At 40.2% G+C, this 12,884-nt stretch overlaps 1 protein-coding gene across 1 annotated transcript in view; it reads right to left on the bottom strand.

The window, feature by feature from the left end:
* ACAD11 (acyl-CoA dehydrogenase family member 11) overlaps window positions 1–12,884 on the bottom strand; it is a 246,609-nt gene that overhangs the window by 19,919 nt on the left and 213,806 nt on the right. The gene's annotated exons all lie outside the window — the stretch shown is intronic.

Here is a 12,884-nt window from a genome sequence, read left to right as displayed (position 1 = left end):
TCTGAGTGATGGTGCCTCTCTGTAAGCCTGCTCAGAGCTGGCCCTGGCCCCTAATTACTGACAGTTTCCCAATCTGCAAACTAATGGTCATTTTTAAACAATCTATAGCTGCCATAGTGGCCAATCTTAAACTGGATGTTGTAAGAACTACCTGAATTTGTCACCTGTCAATGCTGTTGCACATGTTGGTAATGTCACCAAAAGTGTTACAAAAGCATGCCTGAATTAAGTGCAGGTATTTTTAAGGGGAACTATCACCAGAAAAATGTTGTTAATGCTTTAATGAATTCCCAAGACTGTATTATCTTTACATAAAAAGTCCACGTTCTAAACTATGTTAAAAAATAGCACAAACAAAATAATATAAATAAGTGTTTTTAAATCATTTGTGAATTTGCCTTTGTATTCCCCTCGGAGTTACTGTTGCAAGTTTTTTTGGGGATGTCTCTCCCAGCTTTGCATATCTAGAGAGAGACATTTTTACCCGTTCTTCTTTGCAAAATAGTTCAAGCTCTGCCAGATTGGATGGAGAGCGTCTGTGAACAGCAATTATCATGTCTTGCCACAGATTCTCAATTGGATTTAGGCCTGGACTTTTACTGGGCCATTCTAAAACATGAATATGCTTTGATCTAAACCATTCCATTGTAGCTCTGGCTGCATGGCTGTATGTTTAGGGTCCTTGTCCTGTTGGAAGGTGAACCTCGCCATAGCCTCAAGTCTTTTGTAGACTCTAACAGGTTAGAGTTTGATTGCCCTGTATTTGGCTCCATACATCATCCCATCAACTCTGACCAGTTTTCCTGTTCCTGCTGAAGAAAAGCATCCCCACAACATAATGCTGCCATCACCATGTTTCAGTGGGGATGGTGTGTTCAGGGTGATGTGCAGTATTAGTTTTACAACACACATATCGTTTTGCTTTTAGGCCAAAAAGTTCAATTTTGGTCTCATCTGACCAGAGCACCTTCTTCCGCATGTTTGCTCTGTCCCCCACATGGCTTCTCGCAAACTGTAAACAGGATTTCTTATGGCTTTCTTTCAACAATGGCTTTCTTCTTGCCACTGTTCCATAAAGACAGATTTGTGGAATGCACAACTAATAGTTGTCCTGTGGACAGACTCGCCCATGAGCCCTTTGGCTGCTTCTCTGATTAATGCTCTCCTTGCCCGGCCTGTAAGTTTAGGTGGACGGACATGTCTTGGTAGGTTTGTTGTTGTGCCATACTCTTTCCATTTTCAGATGATGGGTTGAACAGTACTCCATGAGATGTTCCAAGCTCGAGATATTTTTTTATAACGTAACCCTGCTTTGAACTTCTCCACAACTTTATTCCTGACCTGTCTGGTGTGTTCCTTGGCCTTCAAGATGCTGTTTTTATACTGAGATTAAATTACACACAGGTGGACTCTTTTTACTAATTAGGTGACTTCTAAAGACAATTGGTACCGCTAGATTTTAGTTAGTGGTATCAAAGTAAAGGGGGCTAAATACAAATGCATGCCATGCTTTTCAGTCATTTATTCATAAACATTTTTGAAAACCATTTATCATTTTCTTTCCACTTCACAATTATGTGCCACTTTGTGTTGGTCTATCACATAAAATCCCAATAAAATAAATTTATATTTTTGGTTTTAACACAACAAAATGTGGAAAATGTCAAGGAGTATGAATACTTTTTCAAGGCACTGTACATCAGAAACAGCATTTTTGATGTCACCCCACAAGTTTTCTATTGGATTAAGGTTTGGGGATTGGGCTGACCACTCCAAACTGTTAATCTTGTTGGTCTGGAACCAAGATGCTGCTCACCTACTGGTGTGTTTGGGGTCGTTGTCTTCTTGAAACACCCGTTTCAAGGGCATTTCCTCATCGGCATAATGCAACATGACCTCTTAACCACTTTACCACTGAGTACCGTAGTACTACTGCGGCAAAGTGGCTCTTGTAGGTCTGACGACGTAGACCTACGTCGCCAGACTCCTCCCCTGTAGGCGGGGCACGCCCCGATCGTCGGGGAATCCAGTTTGGAGATCCGCCCGCCTGTGTAAACAGAGCGGGCGGATCTCCTAAGTGACAGGGAGTGACAGATCGGAGTGTTCAGCATAGCTGGACATCCGATCTGTCCCTGTCTCACACAGTCACCTCCCCCCCCACAAGTTAGTAAGCACCAGGCATACATTAACCCCTCCCTCTCCAATAAAATTAACCCCTTCCCTGCCAGTGTCATTTTTACAGTAACAGTGCATATTTATAGCACTGATTACTGCAGTAATGTCACTGGTACCCCCAAAAGTGTCAAAAATGTCAGTCAAGGGTCCGATCTGTCCGCCGCAATGTCGCAGTCCCCCAAAAAAAATCGCAGATCGCCGCCATTACTCGTTAAAAAAAAAACACCAAAAATGACATAAATCTTTCCCTTAGTTAGTAAACGCAATAACTTTTGCGCAAACCAATCAAAATACGCTTATTGCGATTTTTTTTACCAAACATGGGTAGCAGAAAACAAATTGGCCAAAAATTAAAAAAAAATTGGTTTTTACATCTTTTTTGGGGGTAATTTCATATAAAAAATGTTAAAAATATTGTTATTTTTTCAAAATAAACGCTCTTTTTTTGTTTATAGCGCAAAAAGTAAAAATCGCACAGGTGATCAAACACCACCAAAAGAAAGCTCTGTTTGTGGGAAAAAAAGGACGTAAATTTCGTTTGGGTACGGTGTCGCATGACCGCGCAATTGTCAGTTAAAATCGCACAGCGCCGAATCGCAAAAAGTGGCCCAGACGTAAGACAGCAAAATGCTCTAGTGGTAAAGTATTTTCATGTATTCAAACTGATTCATGATCCCTAGTATGCGATAAATAGGTCCAACAGCATAGTATGAGAAAAATCCCCATATCATGATGATTGCGTCACCATACTTCAATGTCTTCACAGTGTACTGTGGCTTGAATTCTGTGTTTGGGGATTGTCTGATAAACTGTCTGTGGCCCCCTAGACCCAAAAAGTAAATTCTTGCTTTCATCAGTCCACAAAATCTTGTGCCATTTCTCTTTAGGCCAGTCAACGTGTTCTTTGACCATTTAAATTCTCTTATACATGCATCAAAATGTTTATACATGCATTAGAATATAGGTCCACAAATGATAAGCCCATGAGAAACTATAAGTCCATAAAAATGTATAATCCTCATATAAATGCAGTCTTCAAAGAGCAAAGTGCATATAACTTCTTAAAGTTCTCAATCCACGGTGTTGTGCTCCCCTTCTATGTGCCCCCACTCACCAGAAATATCTGAAACAAAGCATGTAAAGATCTCTCTCAGATACTCTGAGGTGATGTTGCTGGTCTTCTATGCCTCTCTTCTTCCAATTCTCTGTAGCTTTACCCGGGCCAATGTGTTTTACCATGCTATTAAATTATAGAAGAATCTCCATAGTGTTAAACTGTTTTTATTGTATTAAAATGTATTTAAAATTACAGTTAAAACAGAGAATGTAAAGTGACTATCGCCACCGCATCAGCATGCGTTCCAACAGCCGGATGTGATGTATTAGGACACCCTCGCTTGACGCGTTCCCCCCCCCCCCCCCCCCGGGCTTCTTCAGAAGCTAAGACGTCCATGACTTGTCTCATTCTTATATGATCCCTCCTACCCTCCTTCCTTTTACACTTGTGCCTACTACACCCCCCGTGGTGGATTTATTTTTCCTCTACTATGTCACTTCCTGTGTTTATGGTAAGCAAATCTACCACAAACCAGAAAAGTCACAATCACGATATTGGTGCTCCCTCTACTGTGTAACTTCTTGTGCTTATCTTAACCTAATCCACCACAAACCAGAAGAGTCACAATCGCCCTCCTGGTACTCCCGGGGAGAGTTGTGTAACCTAATCTACCACAAACTGGAAGAGTGGTACCGACCATATTGATATTCCCGGAGATAATTGTGTAACCTAAACTACTACAAACAGGAAGAGTTGCAACCATCATATTGGTGCTCTATGGGAGAGCTGTGTAAATCCCCCCGTGGCTGTAATACTATGCCCTGCACCTTGCTATGAAATGGGATCCTTCATGTTGGTACACCCAAAACAGAAATAGGTTATAAACCTCCCCCCTATAATATTTCTAAAACTGTATTCCTGGAACCTATTCCCGTAGGTTAATATCTGATCTTCACGTATATATTATTGAAGTTCTAAATTACTGTAGGTGATAATACTAATATTTATTAAAATGTATTTTAATAAAAAATATGAAATTAAATAAAAAAAATATTAGGCTACCTCCCTATATGCTACCTCAGATATACATTATTTTCTCCTGTAGTCTGTGCTAATCTATGCTAAAATTCTAATACTTTCATATTACCCTTACTCTAAAAATGTATTTAGCCCTTTGTATACCACAAATAAACAATCATTAATTTGTGATAAAACAATTAATATCAATCTCTGCATTAAGTCCTTTAGGGGTTAAAGTAAGTAACAAATAGATCCACTTTGTCTCATTTTGTGAGACTGCCTTTCCCACATGGGTACCCCTCCGCTGTTTATCTATCTGGTTTATACCACAAAAATATAATTGTGTGGGGTCCCTATGCATTTTTTGTAACAGGAAGGAGGGAGGGATCATATAAAAGTGAGACCAATCATGGGCACCTCAGCTTCTGAGGACGCCCAGTGGGAGGGGCAAAACGCATCAAGCGAGGATGTCCTATTCACATCCGGCTGTTAGAACGCATGCTGCTGCGGCGGGCATAGTCAATTTACATGCTCTGTTTTAACTGCAAATGTGTAAGTGTAATTTTAATACAATAAAAATGGTTTAACTCTAAAATGGTTTAACTCCATGGATGATTTTATGGGATTGAATACCACATTGGCCCTGGTAAAGCTATTGAAGATTGGAAGATCACAGGCATAGAGGACCAGCAGCATATCACCTCATTGTATCATGGGGGAGATCTCTTCATGCTTTATTTCAGATATTTCTGGTGAGTGGGGACACATAGGAGAGGAGCACAACACCGTAGTTATATGCACTTTTTTTATAGGCTTATAATTTGTGAACTTATATTCTAGTGCACGTATATATATTTTGATGCACGTATAAGAGAACTTGAAAGGGGGTGAATTCCAAAGTTGTTATATAGGGTTGACCATTACCTAACTGCAGCAGCTCTAGTTACACTTAGAGGATCGTTGTGTATACATTGGGCACCGTTCTATTTTTATTTTTATTTATTTTGTTCTATTATTTGTTTGATTACTTGTAAGGTGATATAAATAAGAGCACACTGTAGCACAGGTATCACACATAAAATGTGTTCTTTGGCAAATTGTAACCTCTTCACGACATGTTTTTTCAACAATGAGACTTTTCCGGGGTTTCTTGCCGATAGCTTGGCTTCACATTGGTGTCTTCTAATTGCTAAAGTACTCACAGGTAACTTTAGACCTTCTTTGATCATGGATCCTGGAGCTAATCATTATCTAAGTCTTTGTCATTCTGGCTATTTTTCATCCATTCGAATGTTAGTTTTCCCATTTTCTTCCATGTCTTTCTGGTTTTGGTTGCCATTTTAAAGCATTTGAGATCATTTAAGCTGAGCAGCCTATCAGTTTCTGCACTTCTTTATACGTTTTCCCCTCTCCAATCAACTTTTTAATCAAAGTACGATGTTCTTCTGATAAATGTCTGAAACGATCCATTTTACTTTTTCAGAGAGAAATGCACTATGCTCAGTATGTATAACATTTTCTGCCTTTGTCCTTAAAAAAGGGCCACCTGTTTGACAAATGTTTTTTCATAGACTGAATGACCTCAATAATTGAGCTCCACACTACTATTATTTGAACACGTCCCTTTCAATTATTGATTTAATTACACAGAAAGAGCAGCATGCATGCCATCACTGTTTGGTCTGTCATTTTTCTTTTACTCTACTACACCTTCTAGTAAATCATTTGCCATGTAGAAAAATAATTTATGCCAAAAAAAGTAAATGATCTGGTTATTGATGTTGGACTGCTATTATCATTGGTGTTGGACACAACTGTATCTCACTGTTTAAAATAAATCAAAACAAGTTACCCCTATGCTCATCAAGGGATAAAACAAATGTATCCACATTAATTAGATAATATCTATCCAAATGCACTAAATCCATAGAGTTGGCCATGGATAAGCAGCATCTTAACTCACAGATGTAGTAGTAGGACCCCCCCCCCCCCCTCCCCGGGCAATAGATAAAGTTTTTTTTACAAAGGATTTCTATTGATGGATGATCAAACCACCAGATCTGCCATTTTAGACTGTTACATAAATTTCTTCTGCAATGACAGGTAAAAGCCAAGTGTGTATTTTCTATTTTGTTGCATTGCTGCTATGTAAATATTGTGGATACATTGTTTTATCCCCTGGTGAGAGTATTACTTGTTTTCTTTTTTAATTATTCCAGGATCAAGGAAGCTACTTTCACCTGGGGATTGGCTTTACTTTAAAAGTGATCAAGCAGCAATAAAGAGCTTGGAAGGGCCCCTCACCAGCCGCAGCTCCTGGGCTCTCACGTTCCACCAGGAGCCCTGGACTGCGGTAAGCAAAAAGTGGGTTGATGGTCTTGGGGGATGGAAGAGGGCAATTTAGTGGCCACAAATGCACTGTTTGCGCGATCTGTGTTGGGGGTGCCATTAACAATGTATTGGCACCTGCAGCAATTCTTCAATGAATTTAGAATTCTTTTTACCACTCTGTAAGACGTAAATGCTTCTGAATGATTTTTCTAAATAAGATATCAATGCTTCTGAATGATTTTTTTAAATAAACTAGCCTGATTACTAAATTATGTAATTTGTGTTTTTGCATTTTCCCCTAGCGTTGAGACATTAGAACCTATGTGGAAAAAACAATTTTTCTGGTCCTGAGAAAGTGGACTAGCTTTCCTAAATACACTGACTGCTGTGTTGTAACAAATGATCGTATGATTTACTGATGTGTCAAAAGATTGTAAAGTATTTGTTTGATTACTGGATGTGTAAGTAATGGATAAATGTGCAAGGGATTATGTGGGTGTGCGAATGTATGTTCCTTGGTATGGGAAATGTATATTTTACTGTCCGTTTTATTTATGTGTGAGTACTTTGAGGGTTATCTTTTTAAACCAGAAACCTAGTCCTTGTATGTTGCATTGTGTACATATTTGGTAAAATAAAGCTGATTCTGATTGTTTTAAATATTAAATTATATGCGTCTTTGTGGTCCCTTTTTGATCATGCTATATCGATAACCCCATATACAATATAAGATAAACGAGCACTTATTTACTATTATATCAATACATAAGTCAACAAAGGGAGTTCTTTCTCTTTCAGTCACTTTCCAGTAAACCAAGGGCAGGAGTCGCAACTCATTGTTAAGGCTGAAAGAACTTCAGGGTAACCAAGCAACTAGTTCAGTTAGATCAGCTAATTTAGAGCAAAGGAAAACTTTAGAAGGGAAGAAATGTTATTCTGACGGGGTGCGAGGTAGTAAATTAGACTTGTGCATTTTAATTATACATACCAAATAAAGGCAGAAAGGTGTAAACAAGACACTTACTATATGACCAGATGACATTTTGAAAGTAAACACAGTTTAGGATAACATGTGGGTAGACATTGTGTTAAGACCGAAATAACTTGGACGTAACCATGCAACTAGATACATTCATTTGGAGAAAAAAACAAAACGTTATAAGGTAAGGAAAGAAATTTTATTCCGACAGGTTGTGAAATAGAATATAATCCTTGTGCACTATAATTATACATACAGTACAAGCAAGTAGAGATGTATAGAACTGTTCGCCGGCGAACAGTTCCCGGCGAACTTAGCATGTTCGCGTTCGCCGCTGCCGGCGAACATATGCGATGTTCGGTCCGCCCCCCATAAGACATCATTGAGGCAAACTTTGACCCTGAACTTTACAGTCAGCAGACACATTTCCAGCCAATCAGCATACCTCCCTCCCACACCCTCCCACCTCCTATAAATAAGCAAGGGCAGCATCCATCTTAGATCATTCTGAAGCAGTGTGTGTAGTGAGAGTAGGGAGAGAGCTGCTGCTGCTGCTGCTGCTGCTGGTGCTGTTAAGCTAGGGACAGTTAGTCAGTGTTCCTGGTCTTGCAGTGTTCTTGGTCCACTACTGCTGTAATATCAGCACCCCAAAAAGCCCTTCTAAGGGCTGGTATTTGTGGTTTTTTTATATATATATATATATATATATATATATATATATATATATATATATATATATACCTAGCGTCCCCAAAAGCCCTTTTAAGGGCTGGTAATTGAGTTGTTTCTTCTTATATAGATATATATATATATCTATATCTATCTAGTGTCCCCAAAAGCCCTTTTAAGGGCTGGTAATTGAGGATTTTTTTTATTTATATATATACATATATATATATATATAGTGTCCCCAAAAGCCCTTTTAAGGGCTGGTAAGGTAATAGAGTTTTTTCTTTATATATATATCTATATATATCTATTGTACACTGCAGTTGCCTGCCCGCTGTGTGTGAGAGGCCACAGACCTACCACAGACTGTACTGTGTGCACACCACACTCATTTCAGGTGGCACAGGCACAGTACCTTGCATTTTAAAAAATATTTTTTTTTTCCTCTGTCATAATTGCAGTGAGTGCTGTGTCAGGTCCACAGAGTGCACTGTACCCACTGCAGTGCACTGCCCACCACTGATATATATACGGTGGCACAGCATCTTGTTGCAATAAATTGAAAAAAAAAAATATTTTTTATTATTGCAGTTGCCTGGGCTGCCAGTTACTGTCAGGTCCACAGAGTGTACTGTGCCCACTGCAGTGCCACTGTGTGCCCACCCACCACTGATATATAAGGTGGCACAGCAGCTTGCAAAGTAAAAAAATATATATTTTTTTTTTAATTGCAGTTGCCTGGGTGCCAGTGACTGCTGTCAGGTCCACAGAGAGTGTACTGTGCCACTGCCCACCCACCACTGATATATAAGGTGGCACAGCAGCTTGCAAAGTAAAATAAAATATATTTTTTTAAAATTGCAGTTGCCTGGGTGCCAGTGACTGCTGTCAGGTCCACAGAGAGTGTACTGTGCCACTGCCCACCCACCACTGATATATAAGGTGGCACAGCAGCTTGCAAAGTAAAATAAAATATATATTTTTTAAAATTGCAGTTGCCTGGGTGCCAGTGACTGCTGTCAGGTCCACAGAGAGTGTACTGTGCCACTGCCCACCCACCACTGATATATAAGGTGGCACAGCAGCTTGCAAAGTAAAATAAAATATATATTTTTTAAAATTGCAGTTGCCTGGGTGCCAGTGACTGCTGTCAGGTCCACAGAGAGTGTACTGTGCCACTGCCCACCCACCACTGATATATATGCCTGCAAGAGAAAAAGCCAGCCGCAGAGAAGCCGTATTCCTGAAAATATAAGAAAAATGCTGTTTTTTAGGGGTTCTGGACATGCTACAGAGCTGAAACTTGACAGGTACACTTTTTAGACCCCCCAGACACTAAATACAAAAAATGACATGCCTGCCTAAAAAAATGGCCGCTAAATGCCTGCAAGAAAAAAAGCCAGCCGCAGAGAAGCCGTATTCCTGAAAATATAAGAAAAATGCTGTTTTTTAGGGGTTCTGGACATGCTACAGAGCTGAAACTTGACAGGTACACTTTTTAGACCCCCCAGACACTAAATACAAAAAATGACATGCCTGCCTAAAAAAATGCCCGCTAAATGCCTGCAAGAGAAAAAGCCAGCCGCAGAGAAGCCGTATTCCTGAAAATATAAGAAAAATGCTGTTTTTTAGGGGTTCTGGACATGCTACAGAGCTGAAACTTGACAGGTACACTTTTTAGACCCCCCAGACACTAAATACAAAAAATGACATGCCTGTTTAAAAAAATGCCCGCTAAATGCCTGCAAGAGAAAAAGCCAGCCGCAGAGAAGCCGTATTCCTGAAAATATAAGAAAAATGCTGTTTTTTAGGGGTTCTGGACATGCTACAGAGCTGAAACTTGACAGGTACACTTTTTAGACACCCCAGACACTAAATACAAAAAATGACATGCCTGCCTAAAAAAATGCCCGCTAAATGCCTGCAAGAAAAAAAGCCAGCCGCAGAGAAGCCGTATTCCTGAAAATATAAGAAAAATGCTGTTTTTTAGGGGTTCTGGACATGCTACAGAGCTGAAACTTGACAGGTACACTTTTTAGACCCCCCAGACACTAAATACAAAAAATGACATGCCTGCCTAAAAAAATGCCCGCTAAATGCCTGCAAGAGAAAAAGCCAGCCGCAGAGAAGCCGTATTCCTGAAAATATAAGAAAAATGCTGTTTTTTTAGGGGTTCTGGACATGCTACAGAGCTGAAACTTGACAGGTACACTTTTTAGACCCCCCAGACACTAAATACAAAAAATGACATGCCTGCCTAAAAAAATGCCCGCTAAATGCCTGCAAGAGAAAAAGCCAGCCGCAGAGAAGCCGTATTACTGAAAATATAATAAAAATGCTGTTTTTTAGGGGTTCTGGACATGCTACAGAGCTGAATCTTGACAGGTACACTTTTTAGACCCCCCAGACACTAAATACAAAAAATTACATGCCTGCCTAAAAAAATGCCCGCTAAATGCCTGCAAGAGAAAAAGCCAGCCGCAGAGAAGCCATATTCCTGAAAATATAAGACAAATGCTGTTTCTTAGGGGTTCTGGACATGCTACAGAGCTGAAACTTCACAGGTACACTTTTTAGACCCCCCAGATGCTAAATCCAAAGAAATTTTTTATTTTTATTTTTTTTTTAATTTTTCCAATAATTGGCTCTCTATCAAAAAATTATAATTTTTAAGAACTTTTTTTTGCGTGATCCCTCTCCGGCATGCCACAGTCCAGGTGTTAGTCCCCTTGAAACAACTTTTCCATCACTATTGTGGCCAGAAAGAGTCCCTGTGTGTTTTAAAATTCGCCTGCCTATTGAAGTCTATGGCGGTTCGCCCGGTTCGCCGGTTCGCGAACATTTGCCGATGTTCGCGTTCGCCGTTCGAGAACGGCGAATTTTAGGTTCGCGACATCACTACAAGCAAGAAGAAAGAAAGGTGTAAACAAGACACTTGTGTATGCCAGATAACATTTTAAAAGTACACAGAGTTCTGGATATTCATAACATGTGGGTAGGCATTGAGAAAAACGGTTAATAAAAACAATATGTATTTAAAATAAAAATATTTTAATTCACTCTTCTTGTTTATCTATGCAAAATGGCTCAAATGTATTTTAAAGCCAAACTTCAGCCTCGCTTGTTTCTGTCCCATCTGCTTCTGCCTCTGATACTTACCATGAGGACTGTTCTGACTATTTAAATTCTCCCCTGCCCCTCTTCACTGTGTGTCTCAGAATGGATGTCTGCTGCATTGCCTCAGTGAAAATTGAATTTGTCTATCACCCTCCCACACCTCACGTGTCAACTATTGCATCAGCTGTAGTCACACAACATTATAGAAAGTGTTATTTGCACAGCCTGCTCTCTCCCTGTGCACATTGAATCCCAGGACTCAGGAACTCCTGTGCAACAAACAGTATATGTTGTTCTGTTGCTCTCTGTATGTGGGAATGTAATTTTGCATCCTAGTGAGTGCTAGATATATCACAAATATTTCCAACAAATATTCCTTGGTGGGAGTATTTGTGATATATAGTGTTGAGCGAACACGGACTGTATTATTCGTGTTCGTACCGAATAATTGGATTTTTTGTACCCGAACACGGACACGGACACTTTACTGTATGTTCGGGTAAAAATCCGTGTTCGGTCGTTTTATTTCCGGGTTTTGCATGCTTTGGCGCTCTTTTCATGGCGGGCTTTCAACAGCCAATCAACAATCGTTTAACTGGTGTGCCTTAAGCCATCCCAGCCATGCCTGCAAATGTCTCAGTAGCTGTGATTGGCCGTCTGAAGCATGTGACCAAGTCTTTATAAGTTCGAGGCAGCCGCAGCGGCGTCATTATGCTGCTTAGATTCAGGGACAGAGCACACATCAACGTGCTGGCTGCTGATTAGGGAAAGATAGGCAGGAAAAAACCATTTGTGTCCGGATAGAATTGAGGGACAGGTCGGAGTGTTTAGGCAGGGCGAGTTGTAGGCATTTTAGGGATAGAGTCTGCTGAATTATATAGGGTCAGTGTCTTCTACAAACTACAATCGATATTGCTGTGTGGGGGGTGGGGTCTGCACTCAATCCTGATCTACGATCTCTTCTCAATCCTGTTAGGGACAGAGTCTGCTGAATTTTAGGGAAACTGTGTTCTACAAACTACAATCGATATTGCTGTGTGGTGTGGGATTGGAGATAGGCAGGTGTCAGTGATCCACATCCATTTTTCTGTGTGTGAGCTGCAGTGAACACAATCTTTTTGGGCTGCAGTGAACACAATCTTTTTGGGCTGCAGTGAACACAATCTTTTTGGGCTGCAGTGAACACAATCTTTTTGGGCTGCAGTGAACACAATCTTTTTGGGCTGCAGTGAACACAATCTTTTTGGGGTGCAGTGAACAAAATCCTTTTTGGGGTGCAGTGAACAACATCCTTTTTGGGGTGCAGTGAACACAATCTTTTTGGGGTGCAGTGAACAAAATCCTTTGTGGGGTGCAGTGAACACAATCTTTTTGGGGTGCAGTGAACACAATCTTTTTGGGGTGGAGTGAACAACATCCTTTTTGGGGTGCAGTGAACAAAATCCTTTTTGGGGTGCAGTGAACAAAATCATTTTTGGGGTGCAGTGAACACAATCTTTTTGGGGTGCAGTGAACACAATCTTTGTGGGGTGCAGT

The sequence above is a fragment of the Pelophylax lessonae genome (genome assembly GCF_965119305.1).
Source record: "Pelophylax lessonae genome assembly, chromosome: 5".
Classification (NCBI taxonomy): domain Eukaryota; kingdom Metazoa; phylum Chordata; class Amphibia; order Anura; family Ranidae; genus Pelophylax; species Pelophylax lessonae.
The sequence above is the reverse complement of the archived record's forward strand: the minus strand, read 5'-3'. Positions and strand labels throughout refer to the sequence as shown.